The following is a 13,364-nucleotide window of genomic DNA, read 5'->3' as shown; positions in this document are numbered from 1 at the left end:
CATGTTCTGTTAGTATCAGTTTCACATGAGTAGTGATTTTCTTTTGATATCCGAAGACTAGTAGTTTGGTTCCACTAATGAGTAGATTAAGGTACGGGGGAAATTTGTTATGCAGTTTCTCACCCAAGGAATGGTGTGGACTGCCATCTAACATGATGGCTGTAGTGCATGCTTGTCTGCTTTCAGATGAGAATATACTTTGTTGATAACTTGTTGGGACTAAAATGATCTTTACTTGATTCTTTCAATTAAGTGGTTTTAATTTTGTGTAATAATGCTGTTCTTCACAAAACATTTGCCTTGCTATTCCTCTTCTTACAAAATGTCTCATCAGTGCTGTTAATTGGCTCGTGACATCACTGTGTTACTGTTGTGAACTTTCACACACTCCTATAGATGGCACGGCTCATAAAGCTTAATGAGAGTAAGTTCATTAAATTGATCCTAGTAATTAAGAAACTTGAGGCTTGCTTCTCAGTTGTCTAAGTTGTAATAGTCTTGGCAACTGGCTTCCAGCAGAAGCGAGACCCAAGTCCAAAAGGCCTATAGAAGTCAAAAGTAAATTAATCTTGCTTACAATTTGATTATTGAATTTAAATCTGTTGCTGATATCTATTGATTTGTAAACAGGTTTCCACTTTAAAAAAAAAAAAACACCAGTAAGAGGAGAGTTCACTAAAGTAACTTTACTTCCTATACATCTATGTCCAAAATATGTTTTGAATACAGTACATTTCCTGAAGTTGAGTCTGCCTGATTCATCAGAACAGAGCTTTGGCTCTACAGGAAGACTTAAGTGGAGAAGCTGGCTAAACAGCTGGCTCTAAAGTGCTGAATGTCTTCTAATACATTTTTGATCTTAACATTTGTTTTCAGTATTACATAAGAATGTCAGTAAGAATAAGATTAATCTTTTTTTTAGAAAATCCTGTAAAGAAGAGGTGAGGGATCTGTTATACTAATGCTAATCTTAATACAGAGACTGATTGGAAAGACTTTGAATGTGCTTCTATTTTTATTTTTATCCAATTGACTTTAGTGAAGTTACTAGACTTGTTTATATTCCTTTATCTGAAACTAGAGTTGGGACTGTTGAGGTTTTACTGAGGATTTGATACATTATTATTATATTTAAAAAGGTTTTCTCCCCAAGATAAATCTAATTCTTTTTTAGAATTAACTATGTGCTTATACAGGAGGAAACTGAAAAGCCTCTTTTTCTTGCTAAAATTAAAAAAGTGCTATTTAAAACAATTATTTTACATTTTTTTAATATGTACGGTTTTGCAATTAACTATTTTAAGTTTTCATAGTTTTCATTAGAAGCAGTAAATAAAAGGTGAATTCGTGCCAAAGGTGAAGTGTGCTGTAAGTTCTCTGTGCACGTGAGGAGAACCAAAGCCTTCACACAACACTAAGCTGGTCTTAGTACATTTACCTGTGGAGGCTGTAGTTCACAAAAGTGTTTGCAATTAAGACACCAAGGGAATTCCAATTAATTTATGACAGTTGCTGGCTGAACTGTCGAGTTAGGAGCCTTGCTTTCTTTACCATGTGAAGGGTGAGCCGGTTGCTTCTTGAGGATGATCTACAAATGGCCCTCCATTAGCAACCTGATAGCGAGCTAAAGATGGTAGCACAGCTTGACTCGTATCACTTCTGGAGCTTAGACTAGACTTGTACCAGATCTGTAGCTTTCTCCTAAAAGTAAATGCCTGAAAAACATCTGAAAGAGCTGAGCATCGCCATTTTCTTTCTTAAATGGCAGTGATCTCAGATGTAATGCCATACTCTTTGTAATATCATATTGGTTAGGCTGCTTGCTGCTAAAATATTATTGCTGCTAAATATTAATTTCTTACACTGAAGATGTCCAAATGTATGTTTTCTAACCTGTAGGCCCCATATGCATTCAGCTGGGGTACCCTGGACAGCTGTTTCTGAAAGTCTGTGACTATGTAGTAATTATAAGTCCATGGAAGAAGCAGGCAGCGGGGAATGTGAGTGTGCTAGCCATGGCTGCACTGGTGAAGGAGTTCATGATGCAGAGGTATAGGATGCCCTTTCCAAGGCATGAAGCAGGATGAGCAGTTTTTTGTGATGCTTGCAGTTTGTATGGACACAGGGTATTATTTTTTTTAACTTTACATTGTTAAATAGAGTTCAGCTTAAAATAACTTTTCCAAATTTTAGGTTTCTAAATATAAGCTGTCTGATCAATAGCCTGGTACCAAAATGAGAAAATTATTTTAACTGGAGAGTAAGCAAGGGTAAGAAGATTTGACTCTTTACAGAATGGTAGAGAAGTTATGATTATATCTATTATTGCATATGATTACTTTCAATTTTGCTGATGGGTGACTGATTAGGATGCGTGGTTCTAAGGCAGGCTGTTTTTTCTGTTTAAAGACAAATGGGAAGGAATGCTCCAAGGCAGAGACTGAAAGCATAGTGTATCAAGCTAAAAAAAAAGTCCTCAGATAAAACATTATTTCCTGAGATCACTGAAAATATGTATATTAATGCAACAAAAATAACTGAAGCATTTAACCAAAGTGCTTCCTTTTTCTCAAACAAAGTTTGAGCCTGACTTGCTCTTGCTGTCTGGAAGTGTCAGTCTGTGAACTTGGAATATGGTGAAAACTGTTGTATTATAAGATTTTATGCTTCCATCTGGTTTTAAAGGTTTTTTTATTTCACCAGTTGAGAAGCACCATACCTTTCCAATTTCCTTGATTAGCTGCAGTTAGGAAGTTCTGAATGTGTGTCGATTTGTAATCTTACATAATTGACTTCGGGCAAAATGTTTATTTTTAGTGTTTGAGTAACTGAAATCAAAATTATTCTTCCATTGTTAGCACTCATCCAGGTGCTTTCTTTCATTTAAAATAATGAAGTGGTTTCAAACCCCCCAGAAAACTGTTTCATGTGAACGTGCGCTGCATTTCTGATTTTTTGCTTTTAAAGAAATGGGAGTAACACTGAAATTTAGAGAATCTGAAATCAGTGTTTACTTTTTGTAGTTAAGAATAACCTTGGTGGTTTTGAGTCAGTTCCTAGGCATAATTTAGAGATTAGAAGAAAACTTAGAAATTTGCAATTTCTAAGATTCACAAAATAGCTAATTATTAATTTTTATTTAAGAAGTGCTGAAGAAAACCAGGGAACAGTAAAGAAATTATATCTACATATCAAAAGCTAGATCATTAATATATTTTTGTAAATGCAGTTAGGAAATTGCTGAAGGGACAATAGAAAGCGTAGTACTTAATATTGCTTGGTGAAATATGTTATCATATTTGGCAAGGAAAGGGAAGAAATAAAAAAGTTGCAGGATCCTTAGAAAAACTGTGAAGCACCTACCCTGAGTAGTTAAATTCTTTTTTGAAAAGGTGGCTGTGGATTAAGATACCAAGTGTTGTAAGTGAAGTCTCTGTAATCTTATTCTTACTGCTCTGCACGAACAACCTTGATTACAGTCAAGAGAATGAAGAGAAATTAGCTATGCACAATGGGAATACAAATTGGTGCTGACAACAGTAAGACCAGATAAAAGTATAAACTTGAGGGGTTTAATTGGAATACAAGAATTCATTTGCCAGCATAGGGGCATATGGAGTTTTGTTGTGATCACTGCAGAAGTAAAAGCTACTACAAGAAGTAGCATTTAGGAAAGCAAAGCAATGTTGTATCTGCTCTAAAAAATGAATCCTCTCTGTTTCCCTTTCTTACTTTGTGAATACGATGTTTTGATAGAATTGATATATTAATAACTGATTAAAAAATGATAATTTTCTGTTAAGTGGAAGTGTGAAATTAACATCAGCCTTTTAATCAGAATGGTCTGTTAAGACTAGGTAATTAAAATCATAGAATAAGTCATTTGCTTTATAATGAACTCTGTGACCAATAACAATAAGGTTTTCTGTGAAGTCATTTTTCTTGAGTGAAAGGTGGGAGATTTTAAATCCACTTCTTTCCACTTACAGATCTGTTCATTGCTATACATGTTGTTTATCCTTGCGAAGTTCATAGCTTATGCAAGTTCACAAACAATATTCCAGCTCTCAATGAAGCGGCAGATCTTATCGTCTGGGGGATAAAAACTGAGGCTCCAGAATTTTCTCCTGTAATCATTTAGTCATAATTCTGTTATTAATAGTTATTAAATTAAAAAAAAATCCAAATACCCCTACCTACCCACCCACCCCCACTTTCACACACCCCCCCCAAAAAAAACCCACCCACAATGCACCTCTTCAAATGTGATTCATTTACCTGCTATGAAGGAAAAATGTATTAGTTGTATTTGCAAGACAAAAGGATTATTTACTGAAATAATAGAGTGTATTACTCTATCTAAAATAGGTAGATATTTAATAAGGCTGAAATGTAACAGGTTCTTACCATGTGTTATAGAGAATATGGAACAGAGCCAGGAATTTTCTGAAGGTTGTGATGAAGTATGGATTGGGTAGTAACTATCAGTATTTGTGGAAAAGTCTAAAACATCTTCATATATTTTTTTCAGTTACATTAAAATTATTTTGATACTGAGGCAAAGGAAGAATGAAACTGTACAACTGATTGTGTTTTCTTAGTAAATTGGCATACAGTTATTAGTTTTCCATTAGCAGAGTTATACCTATCTTTGAAACTTGCTTAACGTGTGAAGAAAAGTATTTAGGAAAGTCTGTTTTCTGTTACTTTTTTTCCAAAAGACCTTTGGCTTCCAGATTTTTATGTCTCTGCAAAATGAGTTAACAGCTAATACACACAGCTACCAGGTCGACCTAAGGTAATTGCCCCTGCCATGCTTGATGCTTGCCTGCCAGTATCAAATGCAGGAAAACCTTGATGTAGATAAAGTCATTCACTTCAGACTAAACTGAGCTGATTTATTGTATATTTGATATAGACTAAAAGAATATACAGAGACAGCTGTCATAGCTGAGGTGAAGTAGCTCATCCATGTCCCTCAAGCACTTTTCAGTGTGGTATGATCTGGTGCTTCTTTTAATTGCATGATCCACTGATCTTTGAAATTTTAAGTAATTTATTTGATGGCCAAACAGAAGAAATAGTTGTAGGAGAGGTGTTGATGGCACTTTCTATTTTCTGCTGTAAACTGTTGAGTAATAGCTTGTGTGCTGTAGTGGTCAAACAGGTGAAAACAAAAGAAACAGGACCAAGTAGAAATTATTGCTATCCCTTTCATTTTGTGTAGAGTTGTATGTTTGGAGTAATGCGTGAAGCTCTCACACACTTCTCAGGAGCTAAATTCCTGCCTCTCAACAATTCTCTTAAATACTTAACTGCTTACCCAAATACACTATGCGTGTTTTTCACAGTGCTGGGAATTGTAAATACTGACACTTGCATAGTCACAAATATTGACTGGGAGTTCTACTTCTCTAAGGTTAAAATTACAGAACAAGGTCTGTCTTGTGCTTCTAAAAGTAACAGAAGCTGAAAATCTATGCTTTGCATTGTTTCAAATTATCCTTGCTCCTTTATAAAAAGGAAATGTTTATAAAAATATTGAAATACCTTCCTAGCCTTCATATGTTCTGTTATCTCTGGAAACCTCAGATGCTCAGCCGTTCCTAGAAAATGTCATAATGCTGCAATGTTTCCTGGTTGATCTTTCAAAAACTTCACTCATGATTCGGATTGTATGTGTGTGGACATTGAAACTATGATTTATCAATCGACACAATTGTTTACCTAGTTTTGTCTTGAAATGTATGTTGGCTTGTTGGTTTAATCTTGTGTTCCCCTTTTGGCCAACAGATTCAGAAAAAATAATGATGGGCAAAATGGTGATGAAGAGAAAGTGACAAAAAAGACTGAATTTCTGCTGGTTTGGTTTTGTTTTTCCTGTGCTGAATTTAAGGTTAATGTGTCGGGTACTAGCCTTTCATCTCTTTTGAGCGTTAGTGTAATATCACCATTTTGTGCTAGCATAAAGCCTTTTTTAAAGGCAAATCTTTCAACATATTTGAGAAAGAGAAACGGAAGAAAACAGTACAAACTATTGTCAAAGTTGTAAATGGAACTACCTGCCAAAACAAACCTGATGACAGAATTGAAGCAGTTAAGGAATACAAGAAACAGAGCAAAGTTGTCTCAGAAATAAGTGGAGTTATTTTTAACTTGTGGTGGTGGGGTAGAGAGACCATATGATTATTCTGAAAACTTTCAATTTTGTGTAAAATGTTCCACTAGTTTTATGCATATTTAATTGCTGCTTATAGAAACTGACAAAATGAGCATGCACTTTTTTCTTTTCAGTTTGTGAATATTTTCAATCTTTCTGTTTGGATTTCTTTTATCTACTTAGAAGTGATTGAGTTCATAGGTTTTTTTTCCATTCTCTTCCAGCATACTAGTTTGGGCAGGTTTTGAATCTCTAAACAACTTTCTGTAGATGCTACGTGGGACTCAGAGTAATTTACCCTGAGACTCAGTCTTGACATAAGAATGCTCATGTGATTTACTGACCTTTATCTCACACCTCAATGCGGTATCTTTTTTTCCCCTTATTTTGCTTCATGTCTCTATGGAGTGTATATTTTTTGGCAAGGTGAGAAAGGTTCTATAGTGCTAAAACACACTTAACCAGCAGTATGTTCTCTTTTTCTAATAATGCTTTGTGTATTTATTTGTAATTTTTAAGGCAAAAATAGTCATATAGGGAAAGTATCATTTATTTCTTGCATTACAGCTTGGACAAAGTAAGTGGAAAAGAAACAGATATAGCCAAGCATTATGTTACTCCTTCCTCTTGTTGACTGAATTGTATTTGCTTTGGGAAAAGACGTTTCCCTGCAGAGTCCAACACCTTTCTCCAATGTTGAATTGTCTGAGGAAAATAGGTGGGTTTTTCTGCTTTTGCCTTGTCACACAAAAACACAGGTAATAATTAATTAAGTTAATCAATGTATGCTATCCTTTATAAAGAGCTTTGAGATTATATTTTTAGGTGCATTTGAGATATTAAAACTTAAACATTTCCAAAGATAAATGTCTATTAAAAAAAAAACACCAAACCCCAAAAACCTCAGAACCCACCACAACTGTAGGGGAGATTAAGTAGGCCTAATTACTGCATGTTGACCGCTGAAAGTGTGTTGTGTTGATCTAAGCTTTTGGAGATATTATTTTCAAAATCAGTGTTCACATACTTGAAAGATTTGATCTTCAGTATTCGGTAGCAGTACCATTATTTCAGAATAAACTTCATAAGGTGCTTGTATGTAAACTTCAGTTAAAAAGATTAAATGACAGTGTGACGTGTGCATAGATTATATCAATTCTACATTTTGAAACACAGAAAAATACATTTATTTGAAATGATGATTAATTAGTGATTGCCTGTTGACTTACAGGAACAATAAAATTAGTCATCTGTGGAATTCAATACAAATTCATGCATCATGTAATGCTGTGGTACGTACACTAAAAAGTTATTGCTTTTGTAGGGTTTTTTTTTCATTTGAATGTTCCCTGCTAGATAACAAATTCCTTCATCTTTTAATGCAGAAAGAAAGTACTAACAGTAATAAATTGAGAATGTAGTACCTGCAGCAGCTACTCCCTAATCAATGGGCTCTGTTTCAGACTCTAAATGTGACAACTGCTTTGTTCTAGATTGCATTTCTAGCAGGACAGAGTACTCCAGCTCTGCTCATAGTTCCCATTCTCTGAAGAATGCATGTTCTAGCCTGTTAGTGTCTGAGAGTGGATGTGATTTATGCAACCAGCAGTTGGTTTCAGCTCCACAGAACAACTCTTTTAGAGCAAGTCAGATTATTTACGTGTTGTTGTGGTAGCATTGCTTATATTTCTGCCTGGTGACTTCTACTTCAATTTATGTCACTGCAGAAAGCATCTGGTTGTTCTTTCAGTTCCCTGACAGTTCAGGTTTTTGTTTCACACTCTACTTGCACTGTTCTCACATTTCTGCCTTCTCTGGCTGACTGTTGTTATAAATCAATGTTTGGTCTATTTGTCTTCCACTCTATCTCAAGGCTCCCTTAGATACATGTTGACAGTCCAAAACAGTCTCTTCATACTAACCAAAGCTGTTACTGCTTGCATGCAAAGCTAGAAAAAAATGAATGGAGAAATTAAGTCTAAACTGTATTCATCAGGTTAGTACAGAAATTTCTTGCATTCTTTACAGCACTTTAGTGCCACCCTGCACTGTGTGGAAACTTAGTCACTGGTAGTTCTTGCAGTGGAAACTGTCACCACAATGTTTCTGCCAGAAGAACGGTTGCTTTATATAAATGTTTCATATCTGGAAACAGGCAGTTCACTGCAGAAGAATTAATAATACGCTGTTCAGAATGACCATTTCTTGGAGTATACAGCTGCGTCCAACTCTGATGCTACATGTGAAGCTGATGATCTGGATGTATTGCAGATTTTTAGTAATGGTAAAGTGGTTTGTGCATGATTTTTTTTTTTTCTTACTTCAAGGCATAAAGTTGCTGGTATATGAGCCTTACAATCTCTTATGAAATTAATGAAACAGTGAATTAAATTTGCAAACAAGTGAATTTCCTGACTTGCCGAAATACGAGCTCTAGGCAAAACAAGCTTATTTACTGACAGGTAAAATAGATGCTTTCATCTGGAGTTTTGAGCCTCCTTTTGTCACTACAGCTGTACAAATTCAGCAAGCTGTTTTCAAGTATGCATCAGAAAGAGGTAGGAAGAATTCACCACAGTTTTGATAAAATCAAATTAAAAATTTATGGAAGTAAAACACTGTTCTGCCTGATCCAGTAGGAGACAAGTCTGAGAAATAAAAAAGCATTAGTAGGTGCAGAAGCCTCTGGTGCACTATTTTATTTAATATTAAATAACTTGTCTACTTTGTAATGATTTTATCACTTGCCTCTTGAATACCGTAATTCTCAGAGGAATAATCTTACCTCCTACGCTGCTGATGTAGGAAAGTGCTGTGTTTGATGATCAACAATAGTATACTCCAGAAAGTGCTTTAAGCCAGTAGTGCTTGAAGGAAACAGACTTTGTATCAGTAGCAAATCGATACTTTCTTTTTATATTTCAGGGACATACATATTTCTCCTAGATAAATACAGCATTACCTAGCTTTGTTTAGTTTGCTTATCTGCACAACTTCCAGAGATCGTATCTGTATTTTTGCACCATCATTATAATCTCAAAAGTCTATTTAGAACAGGTAGCTCCAACATTGGGGTTTTTTTTAACATTCGCTTTTGTATGTTGGAAGTAGGCATGATCTGAAAAATAATTCAGAATTTATGTTACACCTTTGTTAAATTAGCTAATACAGTCGGGATTAGCAAGAAAAGTTAAATAGCCCTTACAGCAAGAATTTAGCTATTTCAGTGGGATACCTCATAGATGATTGCTTTAAGCAAGAACTACAGAGCAGGAATGCTAAGTAACCCTAATTTGCAGCATAGTAACTCAATTAAAATGAGAAAAAAATACAACAGTATGGAAATGAAATGGTGTGATGAACAAGTGCAAATTATATATCCAGTTTCAAGCATTTTGATAATTGCAATTTCTTGACTAAGTCTGTATACTTACAACAATGTGTCAGGCAACTTACAGGAGGAGAGAGAGAAGGTCAAGTTCAGTAAAAGTCCAAGACTGGTCTCACATCAGTCCAACAAAAATAAATCAACTTCCCTAGAAGTCTGAGGCCACTGAAACGCTAAAGTCTGTAATTGAGAACTGCTCATTAGATAAGCATTATTTTGAGAACTAGGCACCATGGTGTGAGAGATGCCACAAGCAGATACCCTGAACGGGAGCTGGAGGGGCAGGGACGTGACAAGGAAGGAGTGCTGAGCATGGAGCTGTGCAGGCCACTTCTTGAATTCCTTTGCAGGACACTCCTGGATTGCAGGGAGGTGAGGAGGAAATCTTGGTCATCCAACATGGTGGGGTTAAGGGTCTTTTGCTCTGTTCTGTTCTCCATCCCCAACAGTTTCAATATTGCCATAAGACTCTTCTCCCCAGATATTGCTCGTGCTGTCTAGGCAACAGGAGACTTTCAAACTTAAAGTAAAAAACCACCACCCCTGCAAAAACCAACAGTGGGGAGAGGGGATGCATAGCTCCTTCCACTGCAAAAAGGCATATAAGGAAGGGTGCGTGCATGTGTTCTATGATTTTATATTTTTTCAATTGTTTAAGTTCTATGTCCCACTTTAAATATTAATGATCTCTATGCAAATGCTTGGTATGGGACTGTAATTCCTAGAATGTAAATGGCAGCCTAAAGGAACAGATTTCATAAAGTACTGGGAAATTGCTCTGCATTATGTTCAGAGAGATACTGTGTAATGGAAGCAGTACTTCAGAAATCACGTGCTTTCATCTCAAGAAGGAGAAGTGTTAGGAAATCTTTATTGTCTAAATATTCAGTGTTTGAGAATTCCATATGTACTGTTCTGGATCTTGTCATAAATATTGTCCCTAATCTGCCATAGACATTTTGCAACTTGAACTATAGTAAATGAATAGTATTGTCTGAATTCTGTAAGTGAATTGGATTAAAAATGGTTATATTCCAGCTTTGTCTGATGTTGAGAAAAAGGGCGGCTTCTTACTGAGATAGCTGTCTAACTGTATAGTCCTTTTGAGATAAGGCATCAATAACTTTCTCCTAATCTTAGCTGAGCTTAATCAAACACCTCACTTATCAGACTTAGCTGCTCTCAGGTAAAAGCCTCCTTATCTTGCATTCACAGGATTTTATAGGAAGGTAGTTAACATCAAAAAGCACAGATTTTTGAGCATGACAAAGTTCACCTCTACCCTGCAGAACAGGAGCAATCACACTGTTCACATCCATGAAAAGTAGTTAAATCTGAAATCTTGAGAGGTTCCAGTCACAACTGGTAAAATCTTCTTTGTTAACACTGATAATGGCCGAAAGTTTTGTTCTTTGGAGCTGAACATTAATGTTTCTCAACAGAATAGTACCAGGTTGCATGTGCATACCAGATCAAATTTTCCTTCCTTGAAAAAAAAAAAAAAAAAAAAAAGCCACATCTAAAGGACAGTGGAAAAAAAACCCATGAGTTTACACTGCTGAAGGATTATTTTCAGAATAATTCAGTACACCAATGGGTGACTAAAAGGTCTGCATTGCCAGGTCAAGCTATACATAGCAAGCCAATTGTGATTTTGTTTTATGTATTTTAACTCTGAATTTTTACTTATTGTACATGCCAGCCTATGAAGCAGAGGAGGGTGTCTTAGTATCTGATTCTGTTAATTTCGTTTAGAACAGTGTTGGGTTTTTTACAAATACATGCTCAGAGAAGATCCAGAGGAAGGATTTTGTTGGCTAAATGGTAAAGGAGATACAAGAGGACTGATGTAATCCAGAAAGGGAATTGACTTGGCACTGATGTGAAGTAATAAGTATGATATGAAAGTCTAAGGAAAATGTTTCATTTCAAAAGATAAAAAGCATTATGAAGATTTCAAAGACCTAGAGTGTTACTGAACTGCATCTGGTGAAAGAGGAATGTGAAATACTAAGCATTTGAAGTGTTTTGTTCATATGGGAATTCATTTGAAATTGTTGTTGATTTTATTATGCAGTTCATGTTAATGGATATTTGACTGTAAGGTTGATTATTAATGAAGGACAAATGAAATCTATGCTTAATGTTATGCCATAGCATGTCACCTTGAAACTTTAATTGTAAAAATTCAGTAGGGTCAGACTTGATCAGTATTTCAATTGAAAGCCATGAGATGCATGAAGTAGTGCTGGTGATGGGCCCCAGGACAGCTTAATGACAATTCATGCTACCTTTACAGTGAGGGATTGAACTGCTGCAGCCTTTCATGATCTTCTATTATTTTAAGATGGAACACAAAACAAAACCTAAAAAACCACCCCAGTCTAGTTAGTCTTACTGCCTGAAATACCTTTTTATTAGACTACTTTGGAAACATTATGTGATTGTCTTGTTTTATCCCATGACCTTCAATTACATGTTTGCTTCAGAATTGAAGTTTTCCTTGTGAAATGTTTTCCAATGGTACAGAAACATTCACTGGGACAGATCAGGACTTTTGCCACATGTGGATGTTGAGGGTGGAGCTCTGATATTTTCTTGTTTTTTTTCTGATAGAAAATACTGGTTTGTCAGAAGCCTTTTCACTGAATATAAAATGTTAGCACTAGGATTGATTTTTTTTTTTTTTTTTTTTTTTTTTTTTTTTTTTGGGGGGGGGGGGGGGGGGACTGGACAGGGGAGGACAAGAACACTACAAAAGAGAAGAAGCCGCCTTTATTCCCTTTCCTCAATCCCAAAACACAGACCTCAGTAGCTCTTGTCATAACCTATCACTCACTCTGTGTTGCACCCTTGCTTTCACAAGCATTCATACAAAATGGGACCCCAGGAGACTCTAGAATGGGAGCCTAGCTGTGTCTATGATTGCAAGTGATGTAGACTGGAAGCAGCACTGTAGAACAAAATAGTTGTTTTAGAGGACCTGTCATCCACCATATGTGCTTTTCTGTTGGTTTTTTTTTCATTAGCTGTCATCTGGCTCTAGGGAAATAAACACACATTTGCAGTTGGAATGACACACTGCCACACTGTGGTTATTTGGAAGATAGATCATAAGCAAGAAACTCATCTGTCGACCCCTAAAACCATAGTACAGAGCTTTGGTCCTTGTTAATCTCTGTCAGATGAGAGTGGTTTACATAAGGCTGATGCCTATGAAGAGTATCAGCATAACTGTGTTTGTCCTCTGCTTTTCTTTTACATTTCGTTCAATCCAACGCGTGTCTTTGGGAGGCTTTAATATTCTTGTAACTTGCTTTGAAGTAAACAGAGGGGATTATCACAAGAACCAACATAAATACAGTAGTCTTTAGTTTGTTCTTGTTTTCAATTTTTTCCAAAGCAAAATAAATTTCAGTATCTAGTTATTTTACTCAGGCTTCAGATGGAACATGTATATTGAGTATAATCTAATACTCATTAAGCATTTCTTAAAGTTCATTGTTCAAAAACTTATCTGTAGTTAGAGTCTCTAATGGGTTTCTTTAGGGGATCCCTGTGGTACTGTTCCTTTTCAGAACTCCCTTTCTGATCTTACCTGTCTTTCCACTCAATATGCTTGTGAAATTAAAAACCTGCACATAATCCATGAAATAAACTGGAGCAGGGAGACAAACCACCGTTTTAAAGCTTCTCTAAGTACCTGTTGCCCAAGCCAGAGAGTTGTCAGCCCACGCCTGTTAAACAGCACATGGTTTGTGAGCAATGCCAGTGCCATCTCAAGGCAGTGCTCCAGCATGAATATTGCTGTCTCTG

The 13,364-nt window shown here is 35.9% G+C and overlaps 1 protein-coding gene across 3 annotated transcripts in view; it reads left to right on the top strand.

The window, feature by feature from the left end:
- CDH8 (cadherin 8) overlaps window positions 1-13,364 on the top strand; it is a 230,399-nt gene that overhangs the window by 14,227 nt on the left and 202,808 nt on the right. The gene's annotated exons all lie outside the window — the stretch shown is intronic.

Source organism: Falco punctatus (assembly GCF_963210335.1).
Source record: "Falco punctatus genome assembly, chromosome: 14".
Classification (NCBI taxonomy): Eukaryota; Metazoa; Chordata; class Aves; order Falconiformes; family Falconidae; genus Falco; species Falco punctatus.
This window is presented reverse-complemented; position numbering and strand designations above follow the sequence as displayed.